Source organism: Microcebus murinus, chromosome 15 (genome assembly GCF_040939455.1).
Source record: "Microcebus murinus isolate Inina chromosome 15, M.murinus_Inina_mat1.0, whole genome shotgun sequence".
In the NCBI taxonomy this organism is placed as follows: Eukaryota; Metazoa; Chordata; class Mammalia; order Primates; family Cheirogaleidae; genus Microcebus; species Microcebus murinus.
The window spans coordinates 60518154-60535486 of NC_134118.1; the positions used below are offsets into that span (position 1 = coordinate 60518154).

General features: G+C 36.2%; 1 non-coding gene across 1 annotated transcript; it reads right to left on the reverse strand.

Moving 5' to 3' along the window:
* Positions 1 to 15362: 15362 nt before the first annotated feature.
* LOC142876781 (U6 spliceosomal RNA) lies at positions 15363 to 15465 on the reverse strand. Its single transcript, XR_012923599.1, has one exon. It is a non-coding gene; the product is annotated as a U6 spliceosomal RNA (small nuclear RNA).
* Positions 15466 to 17333: the final 1868 nt, after the last annotated feature.

A 17333-nucleotide genomic window follows, 5' to 3' on the forward strand; every position in this document is an offset into this window, starting at 1 on the left:
CAACTTCATCTGCATCCATCATTTCAAAATTGATCCTTCTTAAATAGGCCTGAGAAAAAGCAAAAGGAATTGCAAATGACTAGCAAAATAATTTAGATGCTTTTTTACCACATAAGAAAGCCACAAATGTTATAGAAAGTGTGCTACAGGGAACAATCACCTTGAAATCTTTAGATGCTAAAGGTTCTATCATAGGAGAATAGGGTATAAATGGCTCTTTACATGAGGGATCCTGAATATTCTTGGAGGATTTATAAGGAGGACTTTTAGAATGAGGAATGCAAACCTAAGGGATGAGGCTAAGATATTAAAAAGAAAAAAATAAAACAAAACAAAAAGCAAAAACAAAGAAGCCAAAGGAGCTAAATGATGTCCCAACATCTTTGGGGGAAAAATGGTTTGGTTTGGACAACTGTGGTTGGTTATTAGTTGGTTATCAAAGGGAGGAAGAGCTCTGATTGTGACACTGAGTAGAGTCAAACGAGGTAAAAGAGAAACTGAGATGGCCACTTATTCTTGAGAAAACAATTCTAATTACTAAAATGACCATGATACTCTTTGAGAGCTTAATAAAGAGTTGCATTCCATGCTGAGGAGTCCTACCCACTTGTTTTAAAGGGGAAGTGGGACAGGGGCAAGAACAGCCCTCTAAGGGCGATGACAAAACCATCACAGCACATCCAGATGAGGCTGGCAGGGGGTAAAGACATGTCATTTTCATAGCCCTTGCCATTCTCCCTGAATCTTGGTTGCTTTTCCCCAGGCCAACCTAATTTCTCGTTTAATGAGAGAGCTTCACTTTTCAAAAATTTTGAATATTTGAAATAGCCAAGAATAATGTATTTATGGTGGAGGATATCTCTCTGAGTTGTCAAAACTTATCACACAAAATTCACATTGTTATTCAGATCCATTATATTAACATTATTTTTATATAGTGTTGAATTATTAGTGTTACTATTGAATTGATACTAAGTGGATCCAAACACTGATCTTTTCCAAACAACTGTGATTTTTTTCCAAATATTTGTGATTTTTTAGAATTTACGACTGCTTTTCATAAATTTTTGTTCTCATTACCTCTTTTCAGGCCACTGTCATTTTTTGTTTTGTCATTCTCTCTCTCTCTCTCTCTCTCTCTCTCTCTCTCTCTCTCTCTCTCTCTCTCTCTCTCCCTCCCTCCTCCCCATTATATATGGGTATATAAATGATGATATATATCTATCTGCTGTGGTCTGAATGTGTCCCCCAAAATTTATGTTGTGGAGGTTATATTCCCAATGCAACCATGTTGGGAGGTGGGGCAGAGTGGGAGGCGTTTGGTTCATGAGGCTCCATCCTCATGAAGGATTCATGCCACTATAACAAGGACTCTCAGGAGTGAATTTTCTCTCTTCTCTTCTGCCATGGGGGGGGCCACAGCATTCATCCCCATCTTTCTATTCTGCCTTTCACATGAGGATGCAGCAAGGAAGCCCTCACCAGATGCTGGCACCTGGATCTTGAACTTCTCAGCTTCCAGAGCTGTGAAAACTAAGTTTCTATTCTTTATAAGTGCCCTGTTTGTGCTATTCTGTTATAGCAACACAAATGAACTAAGATGTTATCTATATCTGTCAATCTATCCATCTGTCATTTATCTATCTATCCAGCTGTTTCTTCTTCTGAAATGGGCTTTTAAATTTATTGAAGGCTGGGCAGCATTTTACAATGGCTGTTTGGAATAATTTTAAAATAAGAATTAATATGATACAAATGAAAAGAAACTGTGCTTGTTTATAAGTAAAATGCTTGCATTTCCATGTAAATAGTTCATGAAATAAATTTTCCCCCAAAGTTCTCTCTTTCTCTCTCACACACACAGGCACACATTTATAATATTATCATCCCAGGGAATCAGTCAGTAAAATAAATATTATGGATGACCTAGTCTCTACACCCAATTTGTATAAAGCTTAGAGTTTATCAATATATTACTTTTTAATGAACTTAACAAACTAGAATTTAGTATACATTTATCTCAGAGCTTTTTCATTTAGTTAAAATAATATTGATTTGTGTATTTGAGTTTAGTTCAGTGTAAAGTCTATGAAAGACACACAGTTTTCTTCCTCAAAAGTGAAATTATTCATTATTAATTGAAGTCAGTATGTTTACTTTCCATAATTATACTTTTGATAGATGAATAAATAAGAAATCATATAGTTTGAATACATGGTTAGACATTCTTTAAAATGACATCGTGTTTTTAGAAAGAAATTATATGTAATCTTATTAGCTCATTTACTTGGACTTTTACCATTACTCTGGAGAGAGATAAATAGCTTTTTATGAAATTCATTTAGTTCTTTGCAATTTCAGGAATTTACCAGTTAATGGAGTTTAAAAAGAATGTAGAGCCTGAGGGAAAACAGAAAGAATTTTTAGGTTAACATTATTAATAAAATTTTGATATAAGATATTTTCCAAAATTATTATTTCTTCAGTGATCATTATATATGACTTTGTTTATTGAAAATAGTCTTAACATATGATAATTTTAAAGTTTACACTAATTACATATGTACATATATAATCATCTGTCCATAGAGACTTGAATCTTATTTTTCAGCTATAAAAATGCTTAGGCTATATTTAAAAGCAGAAGATTATTTGTGTAAATAATTCATTTTTTATTATTTGTTTAATAAAAATTTCTTCACAGAGTAATTCATATTTCACAAATATTTACATTTCAAGGAAAATCAGGCAATTAAAATTTTATCTATTATATGATGAATGAGTAAACAAAAATATTTTTCTGTATATTACTGTCATTCTTACACTAGCTTCAATAATATTAAAATGAATGTCCCTCATGACTTCTCCTCACTAGTTCTCTTTCCATAATATAGTTTTATTTGTGTTTCTCAAAATTTACTGCCATGTACCTTAAAATGTAACTTCAGTGCTTTCATAATTATGGTGATATATCAAGGCAAATAGATGTCCGTCACACAAAATTACTTTATACTTACAGAATAAACTTAGAAAGTTGCATGAAATCTTTCAGAGTACATTTAATTTAGATAATGAATGTGTAACTTGCTATTTTTTAAAAAATATTTATCTTTTGTAGTTCGCTTGCTATAATATTTGGGGAAGCTGACAGAGCATTCTCAATGCAGGGCATATTTCTCATGGTTTTACTTCTGCACCCTAAATTGCAGCCCTCCTCAATCCACTTGATTAAACTGATTCTACACAAAACTATTTAAAGGAATATCCAGCCAATTCTGCTAGTGTCTAAGAAGTAGTAGTAATTTAGATGTCTGGGGGAGTGCATACTATTTTTCAAAGAAATAACTTACTTCTAAGGAACGCTGTAGGCACCAAGAATGGCAATGTGAAGTGACATCATATTATAAATAACTTATCCTTATTTTATATAAACACATGAATATTATTAAAAAAACGAATAGTTCCCCAAATGGCAAGATTTGTTTTTTACATTCTTGGAATAAATTCAGGTGATTCCTCTTCTTATATTTTTTAGCATCCTATCTGAATCTCGTTTATTATTATATACCATGGATCTACCTGCACATCATGGGCCAAAATACTCATGTGTTATAAGGATACCCAAGTTTAACACCTGCACACAACATTTGATTCTAAAATCCGGACATGCTAAGGCAACGATGATGGCTTCTGAATTGCCACCTTCAATAAGTCTTTGAATCAATGGATTATTTCGCATATTTTCAAAAGCCCAAAGGGACAACCTTGCCAAGACATCACCATCCTGACTCCACTCACCTGATCTCAGCCTCATGTTATGTCATTTGATCTTCATGGATCCTCAAGATGTGAGAAGCAATCTCTTTTGTAGAAAAAATAAGTTATATTAAAGTCTAAAATTCTGGATCTATACCCGGAAGTGAAACTATTGGGCTGTATAGTAGTTCTACCTTTAGTTTTTTGAGGAACCTCCATACCATTTCCATAATGGCTGTAACTATACCAAAACATCAAAATGTATTAATATACAATCATAATTTGTCAACATAAATAAATAAACAAAAATGAACAAAAAGAGTAAAATTTTAATCTATACATATACCTAACCCTTTTTTTAACCAATGACCATATTTGCATGAAAATAGGTATATTGATTCCTCAGCTTTCTAACACATTTTACGACTTACTAAACAATCTATTTTTAAAATGTTTATTAGCCACGTCAAAAGACTTAAGTAGTAGAATTGGCTATGATTCTGTTAATAGCAACTTACCCACCAGATGCTCAATGAGAGAACTGGGCTTGCTATTTTCCTTACTTTTAGATCTTGTTATTAGAGGGGCAAAAACCTGGTATATCTGTTCCCCTTTCTGAGAAGCAAATGCCCAGCAAAATGAGACTTGCGAGAGAAGTTTATTGGCGGAAAATTGTGAAAGATAAACAAGGAGGGATCAGGAGTAGGCAGAGAGAGCCTCCCAAACCGGAAGTCGGGCTGGCGCCTACAGAAGGAAAGAAAGAGGGAACAATATATTAGGAAAAGCCTCTCAGACTGCAGGACGCGGCCACGGCAGTCTCAACCAGCCCAGTAGTGGTTTCCCAAACAAAGTGGCCCACTGGGGAGCTGTTCCAGCCAGGTGCCCAGCGGCAGCTGCAGCATCAGTTGCCAACAGGAATGGCTTGGGGAGGGAGTGCGTGGCCCCCGTGTGGATGCAGGACTGGGCCAGCCAGGGGGGATGCATCGCTGTCGGTCAGCCCTGCTCCCTGCAGCAGCTTTTCTTGCAGGAGATTTGGGAAGCCCCGCTCCGCGACCCGCAATCCCTGTAAACGGTACCAATGATAGTTGCCATGTTAAGCAATAAGCTTAAGGATGAACCTAATTAGCTTATGTTTTTAAATTCAGGACATAAAAACATATGCCAAAGTGTTACAAAAGTCTCCTCCCCCCTACCCCGACTAAACACTCCTGTAAATGCTGAACAAAACACACATGCACGCGCCTGCAAAAGCGCACTCGCCTGCACGCACCACGCACGCATGCGCACAGCTAAGTTCTAAATATGCAAAGGACGACTTCTAGCTGTCAGATAGGAAGGGAAAGCAGAGGCACAGCTGTGAGGGCGGGTGGTGTCGTAACTGCAGTCGTGCATGGTGCCAAGAGTTCCGGGTCAGATATTGGCCTGAGTCACGGAGATTGTACTTTTAAATAAGAGCACAGGAACGGCAGGTGTGGCCTCTTGGTACAGGGACAAAGCTAGAAACTTCCCCCTAACAAGGACTGGTCCTTTAAATGTGTCATCTCGCCATCTTATGGCCTCCGCTGTGCCCAGTGAGAAGTCAGATGTATTGTTAGTGGAGTTTCCTTGTATGTGACAGGTCATGTTTCTCTTGCTACTCTAAAGATTTTCTCTTTGCCTTTGTCTTTGTCTTTCAGCGTTTTTACTGTGATTTATCAGAGTGTGGATATCTTTGCATTTATCCTACTTGGAGTTCATTGACCTATTTGGATATGTGAATTGATGCTTTTCATTAACCTTGGGAGGTTTTCAGCCATCATTTCCTTGAACGATTTTCCTTTCTCCATCGCTTCTCCCTCTGCTTATTCATATTACACATAAAGTCGGTGAGCTTAATTGTGTACCACATTTCTCTGACATTCTGTTCATTTTTCTTACTTTTTCTGTCCTTCAGGTTTCACAATTTCTGTTAATCTACCTTCAAATTCATTTATTCTTTCTTCTGCCAGTGCAAGTCTACATTTGTATCCCTCTAGTGAAGTTTTCATTTCAGGTATTGTGCATTTCAACTCCAAAATTTCCCTGTGGTTTTTTTCTTTTACATAATTTTTATCTCTTTACTTATATTTTCTATTCGATAGGCATGGTTATCATACCTTCCTTTACTTCTTTAAGTACAGTTGCCTTTATTTATTTTTTTAATGTGTTTGTAATGGCTGCTTTGAAGTCTGTTAAATTTAACACGTGAATCTCCTCACAGGTAGTTCCTGTCACCAGAGAGCATTTCCAGAGCTCTCTGTTCTTAGAGATAGTCTCGCTTTCTGGGCAGTATCTCTGAACTACTAATCTGAAGTTGGGGTAAGAAAAGTTACTTGCTTTTCTTTGAGGTAAGAAAAGAGGGCACCTGCTGGGAGCGGTGGCTCACGCCTGTAATTCTAGCACTCTGGGAGGCCAAGGCAGGAGGATTGCTTGAGCTCAGGCGTTCGAGACAAGCAAGAGTGAGACCCCATTTCCACTAAAAATAGAAAAATTAGCCAGGCATGGAGGGAAGCACCTATAGTCCCAGCTACTTGGGAGGCTAAGGCAGGAGGACGGCTTGAGCTCAGGAGTTTGAAGTTGCTGTGAGCTAGACTGACACCACAGTGCTCTATCCCAGGCAACAGAATGAGACTCTGTCTCACAAAAAGAAAAAAAATAAAAGTGGGCATTGGGTGGAAGCAGTAGCATTGGGTCTCCTATGCTTGCCTCTCCCAAACTTGGAACTCTGCTCTATAAGGTACCTGAGGTCATAGAAATTGGGACCTCAAAATTCTTGGCCTGCCATGCTTGAGGTAGATTCTCCATTCTGAGTGGGCAGTAGGAGGAGAAGGGGAGTCACTGACATTTTGTCTGAACCCCATTGGAGTGTAGCCTCTGCAGCATAGAGTGGTGTTTGGAGGGGGCACTAGAATTGTTGGTGGTCTGCCCCTCCTGGGGAGAGACCAACACTGAAGACTGGGAGCTGAGGGAAAAGGGAGCCCCAGCTTCTTGGCCATATCATCCCAGACTGGATCTTGCCTCATGCTGCCTTGGGGACAGAGGTTAGAAGATGGGTAGAGAGAGCAGATTGTGGCATGGCTTCAGTGTAACAAAGGTTAGCAGTTTTCAATGAGATTTTGTAGATTTTTAAAAATCTTGAATAAATGTTGCTTCATTTGTTGTATGCTTTAGGACAATTTTCAAGGACTTCAAATGGTTGATTTTTTTCTTATGATTTTTCACAAGTTACAGTTGTTTACTTGAAGAGAGGTTCTGTGGAGCTCATCATGCTACTGTTCCAGAAGCCCTAAAAGTTTGTGCTTTAGAAAACTTCACAATGCATGAGAATAGGAGAAGAAAAATTTCACACAATGGCTTTGAAAAGGAATATGAATATTTCCCACTGTCCAAGCATATGACAGAGAAACAAAATAGAAGATACTAAGAAGTGACCTATAATGAATCAAAATCTCAATCTTCCAGGGTCCACAGTGCTTCCAGGAAAAGCACAAATACAAGAGTTGAGTCGAATAATTTGACTGCCTAGTCCCATGTAACTCCCACAGAGCAAACAGACCAAATAAATTCGACATTGCAATTTAAATATTAAAAGTCCCCATAGTGAAGCCATTATGGAAAACAGTGTGAAGTTTCCTCAGAAAGTCAGAATTAAAATTACTGCATGACCTAGCAATGCCACTATTGGCTACATGACCAAAGAAAAGGAAACCAGTACATCGAAGAGATGTCTCCATTCCCATGTTCTTTGCAGCCTTATTCACATTAGCCGAGTTATGAAATCAACCCAGGTATCCATCAACAGATGAATGGATTTTTTAAAACGTGATATATATGTAAAACGTATATACACACACAATCAAATACTATTCAGCCTTTAAAAATGGGAAAATGCTATCATTTGCAACAACATGGCCAAACCTGGAGAACCTTATATTAAGTGAAATATTCCAGGCACAGGAAGATAAACACCACGTGGTCACATTAATATGTGGAATCTAAAATAATCAAACCCACAGAAGCAGAGAATAGAATGGTGGTTACCAGAAGCTGGGGAATGGGGAAATTGAGGAGCTGCTAGTCAAAGGATACAAACTTCAGTTTGTGTCAAAATTATTGAGACAACAGCTCAAATGAAACTCTCACACGCAGCTGAAGACTTAATAAAATAATGCATACTGAGTTTAAAAAACAAAACCCAAACCATGATTTTGATTATAATGAGTCTCAGTGAGGGAATTTGTGTTTAGCTATCAAAAAATTTACTTTTTGCCAGAATATTACTTTTGAAAAATAATCTTGCAATTGGCATTCCATTGAAAACTAGAAAAAAGATTTCATGCAAGGGTGCAGCTCTAGAAAGACTTCTCTGAGCTATTAGCATTCTGGGTCCTTTCCATAAGATCTAATAATTTTATTCCTTCAAGGATATCTGATCTCTTATAATGGAATTTCTGTATCTCATTGGGTATTGTAATATTAAATTTAGACTCAGTTATAAGGGGTATACATAATCTTTGTGAAGTGGAGAGATTCTTTGTGTAATAAACTCAATAGTCCCTAAGAAGAGTTTCTTTGCAAAATTAATGCGTGGCCTATTTTTCAAAGATAAATATTCTCATAAGACTATACTCTCATAAGATCAAAAGAAGAATTTTCACAGCTTTCACTTCCCATTATCAATTATTTAAGGATAGAAATTTAGATTGTAAATACAGGTCCTATGATATTAATACTTGTTTAAATCTGTCATAATGCTACTATGAAAATCTGAGTTGACCAAAGTTTTAATAGAAATTATCTTAAATGATATATCATACCTAAAATAACTATATTCTGGCTCCACTTTTTTAAAAAAAATAATACTTTAAACAACTTAGGACAGCCATTAATCAATATATCAGACTTACCAAATATATCAGAATATAAATATATCAGTATATTAATATATCAGATACACCAAACCAAAAAAAATCTGTCATTTTTGATATTGTTAAAATTGTTTTATTGTTTACAAAGGGCAGAAGGATGGAGAGATCTCTGAAACCCTTGATTAATTACTCTAAAAAATACAACATATAAGCCGGGCGTGGTGGCTCACGCCTGTAATCCTAGCTCTCTGGGAGGCTGAGGCGGGCGGATCCTTTGAGCTCAGGAGTTGGAAACCAACCTGAGCAAGAGCGAGACCCCGTCTCTACTATAAATAGAAAGAAATTAATTGGCCAACTAATATATATAGAAAACATTAGCCGGGCATGGTGGTGCATGCCTGTAGTCCCAGCTACTCGGGAGGCTGAGGCAGAAGGATCGCTTGAGCCCAGGAGTTTGAGGTTGCTGTGAGCCAGGCTGACACCACGGCACTCACTCTAGCCTGGGCAACAAAGTGAGACTCTGTCTCAAAAAAAAAAAAAAAAAAATACAACATATAATCAGTTACACTAAAATAAAATCATTGCATTTTCTAAATTTGCTCCCATGGTAATACAAATAATACTAAATAATTCTGTTCAAAAATTTTCCTATTCAACAAATTGATGCCATACTGTAGTATTAAAATTAGGACTGTGCTGCAAATATGGCTGCCCACAAAGTGTGTAACTTTAGTCAAACCACTTCCCATTATAAACCTTTTTTCTCATCTGTAAAGTGTGACAGGTGAAGTTATGCCAGTCAGTACAGTCAGTACAGTTGTGTGACTGTACTGATAGAATGAGATGATATATAGAAAAATTTTATACATGGGAGGTATTCAGTAAATATTTTCTATTTTCATTTAATTCACAACTAACATCTGATAGAAAGTGCACCTTAAAAAAAAAAAGTTTTACAAAAGTCATGCCATTCTCTTTTGACTAAATTAAAAAATATTTTAGGCCAGAGGCAGTGATTCATGACTATAATCTCAGCATTTTGAGAGGTTGAGGTGAGAAAATTGCTTGAGCTCAGGAGTTCAAGACTAGCCTGGGCAACATAGTGAGACTCCATCTCTACAAAATATATATGTATATATTTTAGACTAGATCTGTCAACTTTATGCTAAATAATGATGTTTTCCAAACAATTTTGCCTTAATTGTTGAACCACATTTTATGTTTCCTTTAAATAATTAATTTTGTTAATTTTAATTTGTCTCTTGGCCACATCTAGGAAAAAGAAGACTGACTCCTTCAGGCAATCCCACAAATCTAGATCTTACACTTTCTCAACATAATGAGAAATTCTGCTGAAGGCCATTTGAAACAAGTGACATGTGAGAATATGTCAGAGAAACATTTTAATTAACCTTTTCTTTAGACTCTCTGAAGCCTATTCTTGTATTAAGTCATCATGAACTAAAATACTGGGACCGTATTATCTCACATGCTTAAAAAAAACCCTACTCTGAGTTGAAATTTACAATAATACTCAACACCAGTATTGGTAAGAATGGCCATAAGAAATGTTCATTCAAACCATTTAGTTTCAGATCACAACTGGTTAAGATCATTTATTTTTTCCCAACACTTCAAATGTAAGCCCCCACTTTAGAAAACATTTATCTTTGAATTCAATGGCAAAATTAAAAGTTTGTTTCTAAAAATTAATTTATATCTTCTTTCCTCCTCCTCCTCTTTCTTGTCCTCATCCTCCTTATCTCCTCATCCTTCTTGTTTTCCTACTACTACTTTTCTTTTTCTTTTTTTTTTTTTTTTTTACCTCAACTTGTTTTTTCTTGTGCTATAGGTTCTAGGAAAACAGACCTAACACCAGCACCTGAAATAATCAACTCAATACACGGTTCCTAGTAACCATAATTTCTCTTCTCTTTCCCTCTTTCTGTCTTCCTGATTATCCTGTTTTCAGTATATCTGTGTGTGTAAGTAGCCACCAAAGTTTAAGGAAATTTATGGAATAATGTTATGGATTGAATATTTGTGCCCCCCACCCAAAAAAAAAATCCATATATTGAAGTCCTAACCTTCAACATGGTGGTATGTGAAGATGGAGCCTTTGGGAGATGATTACTATTAGATGAGGTCATGAGGGTAGGTCCTGGTCAGATAAGATTAGTGCCCATATAAGAAGAGACACCAGAGAGCTTGCATGCACACTCATACTTGCTCTCTCGCTCGCTCGCTCTCTCTCTCTGTACAAGTGCAGAGGAAAGGCCATGTGAGGATGCAGTAAGAAGGTGGCCGTCTGCAAGCCAGAGAGAGAGCCCTCACCAGGACTTGAATCATCTGGCACCTTGATCTTAGCCTATTCAGCTCGCAGAACTGTGAGAATCAAATTTCTGTTGTTTAAGCCACCCAGTCTGTAGTATTTTGTTATGGAAGCCCAAGCAGATTAAGATATGTATCATTCACTAAAAAGAATTAGAAAATTAACATTATTTCTAAATGATACAATTCTAGAAAAGTTTTGTTTCCTTCCTTTTCTTCTGTAACTTCTACTGCAATAGCCCAAGGCAAATTTCTCTTCACTGTAGTTATAAATATACTTCATTGTAATCTGAAATATGTTTTTTCCTTTATGCTGCTGTTACATAATTTTACCTCATCACTTGAAAATATCTTTTCCCCACTGATTTAAATTTTTTCCATGTCATATTGTATGACTTTTAATCCTAAAAGAGCAAGGCTATGATTTTTAAGAATTTAAAATTTAAAACTAATTCATCTCAGCTAAGGTCTTGCCATACTCTTCTCTAAGGAATGGTAGCAATCAGAGAAATAGTCCTACATCATTCTACTCCAAAATGACAGGCATTCCTACACTTGGAATCATATCTCTTGCCTTTGTTTTTATTTAACCAAAGAATATTAGTATTAGAAGCCAATTTCCCCACTCTTCATCCTCATCTACCTCTTCATCAACTCCTTCATCTTCTATAAGATATAATGACTATGGTTATCTCTTCTATGTCCAATCATTGCTTTCTTTGCTGTGAAATTTTTGTTCCCATTTACTCAACAAATATGTTATCAGAACCTCCTATTTTCCAGACACTCTTGAAAGCACTAGGAATACAACATGGTATGAAAGAGAAAAATTCCTTCTCCACATAAAACTTCCATTTTAGTTGAGGGATACAGATAACAAATAAATAAACAGCAAACTAACAAACTGAATTCTGTGCATTCTGTTGAGTGATAGTACACGCTACAGAGAAAAATAAAGCTGAGAATAAGCATAGTGAGTGTCAGAAGTGGAAAAATTTAAATCGTGTGATCAGGGAACACGCTTCCCTGACAAAGTATTCTTTGTGTAAAGACCTGAAACTTTAGAGAAAAGCATATACCAACCAGAGGGAATAGCAGGTGCCAAGATTTGATGTGTTTAAGGAAAACAAGAAGGCCTGGTTTGGCTGGTGCAAGGTTAGTTAGGGAGACAGTAGTAGGAGGCAGAAAGGTATTGAGGCTAGAATGGGCGGAGCCATCAAAGACAATTTAAAGACTTTGACCCCTCCTCTGAGTAAGATGAGAAAACTTAGGAGAGATTCAAACAGAGAAGTGATCTGATTCAAATTACACTTTAACAGGATCCTTCTAGATGTTCCAGAGATAAATTAATGTGGATAAAGGGTAGAAACAGAGAGCTTTACTGGGGAGGTTGTTGCAATAATTTGAGTGAGGTGGTGGTAGCTTTGGTTATGACAGTACTAATTCAAGAGGAAAGATGTTGGGTGCTAGATTAGCTGGTGCATTGGATAGGGGATGTGAGAGAAAGAACAACTATGACTTTACATGAAGAAACTGGAGTGTCCATCACCTGAGGTGCGTAAGTGTGTGGGAAAAGGAAGTTTCTGAAATAGATGTGAAGAGTGCATGTCAAGTTTCCAATGTCTGTAAGGCAATTTATCGTAGAATTCAAGAGAAGATATCTAGTTGGATCTTGGAAGTGCAGGCCTGGAGTTTGGAGGGAGGGAGGGAAATGTAGGCTGGAAGCATAAACCAAGGACCACTACCATACAGATAATTATTAAAAACAATGAGATGAGGTGAGATAATTAAGAAATGAGTGCATATAGAGCCAGAAAAATACCCTAGAATCAGTTGATGAATTGGTTTCCAGGAGGAGGGAGGGATGAACTTAGCTAAATGCTGTTGCTAAGACTGTTGTTAGACTGAGAAATGGCCCTTAAATTTTGCAGCTTGGAGGTCATGGATGATCATGACAAAGTTTTGGTGGAGCGGTAGAAGATAAACATCTGAATGGAGTGGATTCCAGAAATAACTGGAGTAGAGAAACTGTGCAGGGCAGATCTCTCTGCTTCAAAAGTCGCATCCTTACAATCTGGACTTCACGCAACAGCCGGAATAGCCTTTGTAAAATATTAATAAGATCTTGTCACTTTCTCGATTAGAATTTTCGAATGACTTTCCATTGCATTCGAAACAAAAGCCAGGCTTTTCCTGTGACTCCTAAGGTCTCGAATGAGCTTCTCTGCCACCTACCTGGTACCAACTGTCACCGTGCCACCCTTGCCCTCCCCATCAGCCACACAGACTTTGTTCTTCCTTGACCACGCCACCGTCGTTCTGCTCCCCGGGCTGCCTGCTCTTCTTTCTGTTCCAGCGGTGTACACAGAGGGCACAACATTTGGATGCAGCTCAAATAGTGTTATTGTTCTACTGCTTATTGTCACACCAGTTAGCTAATTTATAAATTCCATGAGGAGAGGAATCTTTTGTTTTTCACTGTATTCCCAGTACTGTAAAGTGTAGGCATTAAATAAACATTCATAGATATATGGAAAACAATTTAATAGATGAGTCTCTTGTGAGATACTCTAACAGGATAACTACTGCCATCAGTGAACACATAGCAAATTTTAATTAAAACAACACTATTGAGTCATAGGTTTCACTATGTAAGCAATAGTTGTCAGCACTAACCAGCATAGCCAAAATGTATTACTAAACTTTGCAAAACAATACACTGTGTTTATTTTTACATTAATTCCAAATGCTAATTTTTTGAGTCCCAACACTAATTTTTCTACTGTATACTCCAAATTTGGAATTGTTATTAAGCAGAAAAACAGTGGTGAAGATTTGGGTACAGTAAATGAGACTGGAAAATCTAGAGATCCAAATATACTAAGATCACTGATGAATATGTTTAAAAAGGAGAAAACAGTAAGGAAAATTTTGTTCTTTTTGTTGCCATATCATGTTTTATTTTATGAATATACCACAATTTATTTATCTATTATATGTTTAATGCTTCAATTTATTTCTGGTTTGGAACTATTATAAATAGCGCTGTGACTAGCATTCTTGTAATTGTCTCTTGATGCACTTCTCTTGAATATATGCACAGAAAAAAACTCATTTAGATCAAAGCCTTGGTGTATGTTTAGTTTCAGTACACACTGACAGCTATCAAATGTGCCAAACTGGTTTTATCAATTTAAGCTCCTACCAGTACTGGGTGGCATTCTCTATTACTCCAAATACTTGCCAGTACTTCTTTTTTTTTTTTTTTTTTTTTTAGTACTTCTTAATACTACCACAATTCTGCTTGTGGCTAGTAATAGCTCCATTTTGGATTTAATTTGCATATCCCTGATTGCTAACACTGTGCAGCTTTTCATATTTTTATTGGGTTTTATTGAAGATTCTTCTGCAAAGTGGCCATTTAAGTCTTTTTCTCATTTTCCTATTGTATTGTCTTTTTATAAAATCAATTTGTGACTTCTTTATATATCATGCCTACGAGTTCTTTGTCAGAAATATGTACTGCAAATATCTTTTCCCAGTCTGTGGCTTGCTCTTCATTCTCTTAATGGTATCTTGTGATGAGATATTCGTAGTTTTAACAAAGTCCAATTTTTCAATCTTTTATGTATACCCATTTTGTGAGATGTTTACACAGTTTTGCTACTGCAAGTTTATGAAAGTTATATTATTCTATGTTATCTTCTGGGATTTTTATTATTTTAACTTTAACATTTAGGTCTACAATCCATCTGGAATTGATTTTTGTGTAGGGAGTGAAATAGAAGTTGAGATTCATTTTCACCCTATTGGAATATCCAGTGATCCATTGCCACTATTTTAAAAAATTATTTCTCTTCTCTGGATTATAATGGTATCTTTGTCATCAATCAGATGACTGTGCATATATGGGTCTTTTTCTCTAGTGCACTGGTGCTTAAGCTCCACCTTCAGTATCTCTGTCACATTTTTTAAGTGCAAACATATTCCCTCTTTCACTCTCTCTTCTCCTTGTCTGCTATAACTATTCTGTAGCTGCTGTAAAACTCTATCCTGCCACTTTCATATGTCTCTATCCACACAAAACTTAACAGACCCATTCTTCTGGAGACATACTTAAAGTTCTTGGTTAAATTATGCAATAGTCACTCAAGATAACATGCTAATAAACATGTCAGCCAGAATTCCATCCAAAAAAAAAGCCATTTTAAGTATTTTGAGTAAAAAAATTTAATACATGATAATAGAAATGTGCACAACTGAGACCATAAATATCCTGTTATTCCTCAAATTTTCACCTGCCACTTTCAGCATCCTTTGGTGATTCTTGTTTGAATTAATTTTTAGCATGATGATTGTCAGATGGTGATTTTTCTAATACTACCTATCCAAAATATGAAACATTTCAGGAATTTGTGTGTCATTCTTGTTCATGGGTCACATTCATCTTCTCTATATTGTTCCAGTTGTAGTATACATGCCACCAAAGCATGTTCACTAAGAGGCAAATTTTAAAAAGACAGAGGAGGGAGAAGTTAATAATTTCACAACCCTTATGCAACTCTTCATTTCCACATGTTCTTCTAGTCTTTGTGTCCATAAACACGTAACTTAATCTGTGAACAAAAATATATACAATTTTTGCTTAAGGTTATGTCATATTTTTGACAGTATTTTCAATTTAATTTCTTTATAATATTCTTAATATCTCTTAACACCCTTTCTTCACTCTGTATTTCAGCAAACTTTTCTTTTAGATGCTTCAAAACTCATGTTCTCCCTCACCTCGATCTCATAGGGCAGTTAGTTCTTGCTCATGGAATGAACCCTACCCCTAATTCTTCAGTCTATATTTTCAATGCAAATGATATTTCCTTGCTGAAGCTTAGGGTGAAGCATGTTTTTTTGTTATATATTTTTTTCTGTACTACTTCAAGTAATTATTACAATGTGTAAGTGTCTATTTCTTTGATTTATCAAAGAAATATCTGTCTCCCTGACTATACTGTTAGTTCCCTGCACCCAGGTCAATCCCCAGCATGTTCCTAGAGCCCAGTGAACACAGGTGGAATGATCGAGTGCCTTGTTGATTGCTGTGTTTACATCTTGTATTGCATCTACTGGGAAACAAATTTGTGCATATAACTCTTTTCAGTAATGGCACAATTTAAAACCTTAATTGAATTAATCTTAATGGGCCAGAGGTATATTCACTTTATTTTAGTTTATTTTACTTTTGGTTCACTTCTGAGTTTGTGACTCACTTTACCTCACCTTAGTCACCCATGATTAGTTCTCAGAAGCCTCGATTTTGATGAACCTCGTTTTTATCTCAGATGTAAGCTCTTCTAATGGGCTGATGGAAATAAACTCTCCTTTAGGTTAACTAACTGAGGATGCTCGCTCCCTTCATTCTTTCTCTCCCTTATTGCCTTTTTATCAGAAATAATCACTCAGTTATCCCTCTCTTATCAAATGCTCATTTTATTCTAGATTCTAGAACCTTGTTATTTTACAGTTCCCAGTTGTAAGGGACCTGGAGATGGTCTGCTCAGGAAATCTCTATTCAGTTATATATTTTTGTGGCTATTTACATCCTACAAATGTGGCAGTTGTGATCCAAGGAAGTTAAGGAACCCTGGAAAATCCAAAGAGGACTGCCACACACACATCTCTATATCTGTTTGGAGGCCACAGAACTTACCTTTCAAAACTCTATCTCATTGAAATTGGCCTTCAGTGCCTAGTGGATGGTACTTTCACTTCATAATGTCTTTTTTTTATTCTTCACAAACCCACTCAGTGAATACCATTTCTCTCAATGGCTCCTCCTAAAACTACATACCATAAATGAGCATTTTTAAAGCCAAAAGCCTTAACGGGCAAAGCACCTAGTTTTTACATCTGAACCTCATAAGCGAGGATTTTTCTACCTCAATATTCTCTGCTATTATTTTTCTTACTCAACTTCATTTGTAATAAATTCTACATATGTATCATAGCTAGTACTTATTTCTCCTATGGTTTCTTATGTATAACCAACAAAAAATTGACTCAGTTTCAAGACCTACACAAACTATTTTCTTCCAATGTTATTCAGGGCAACCAAAATATCATCTTCATTTTTAAAAAGTGACCACAACCTATTTCTTGACTTCTTCTAATCACCATAATTATGTTAGATGAGGGCATGGTGCTTTGAAGAGAAGCTTTCTTCTACCCATCTCTGTTTGGCTAAATTAGTCAATGGAAGAAACACAAATGTGAGCTTTTCTTACTTAATGAACACAGATTTACTTAAGTCATAATTAAGTGATTTCAATATCTTTTAAGCCCTTTTACAAACATTCTACCCTCTCC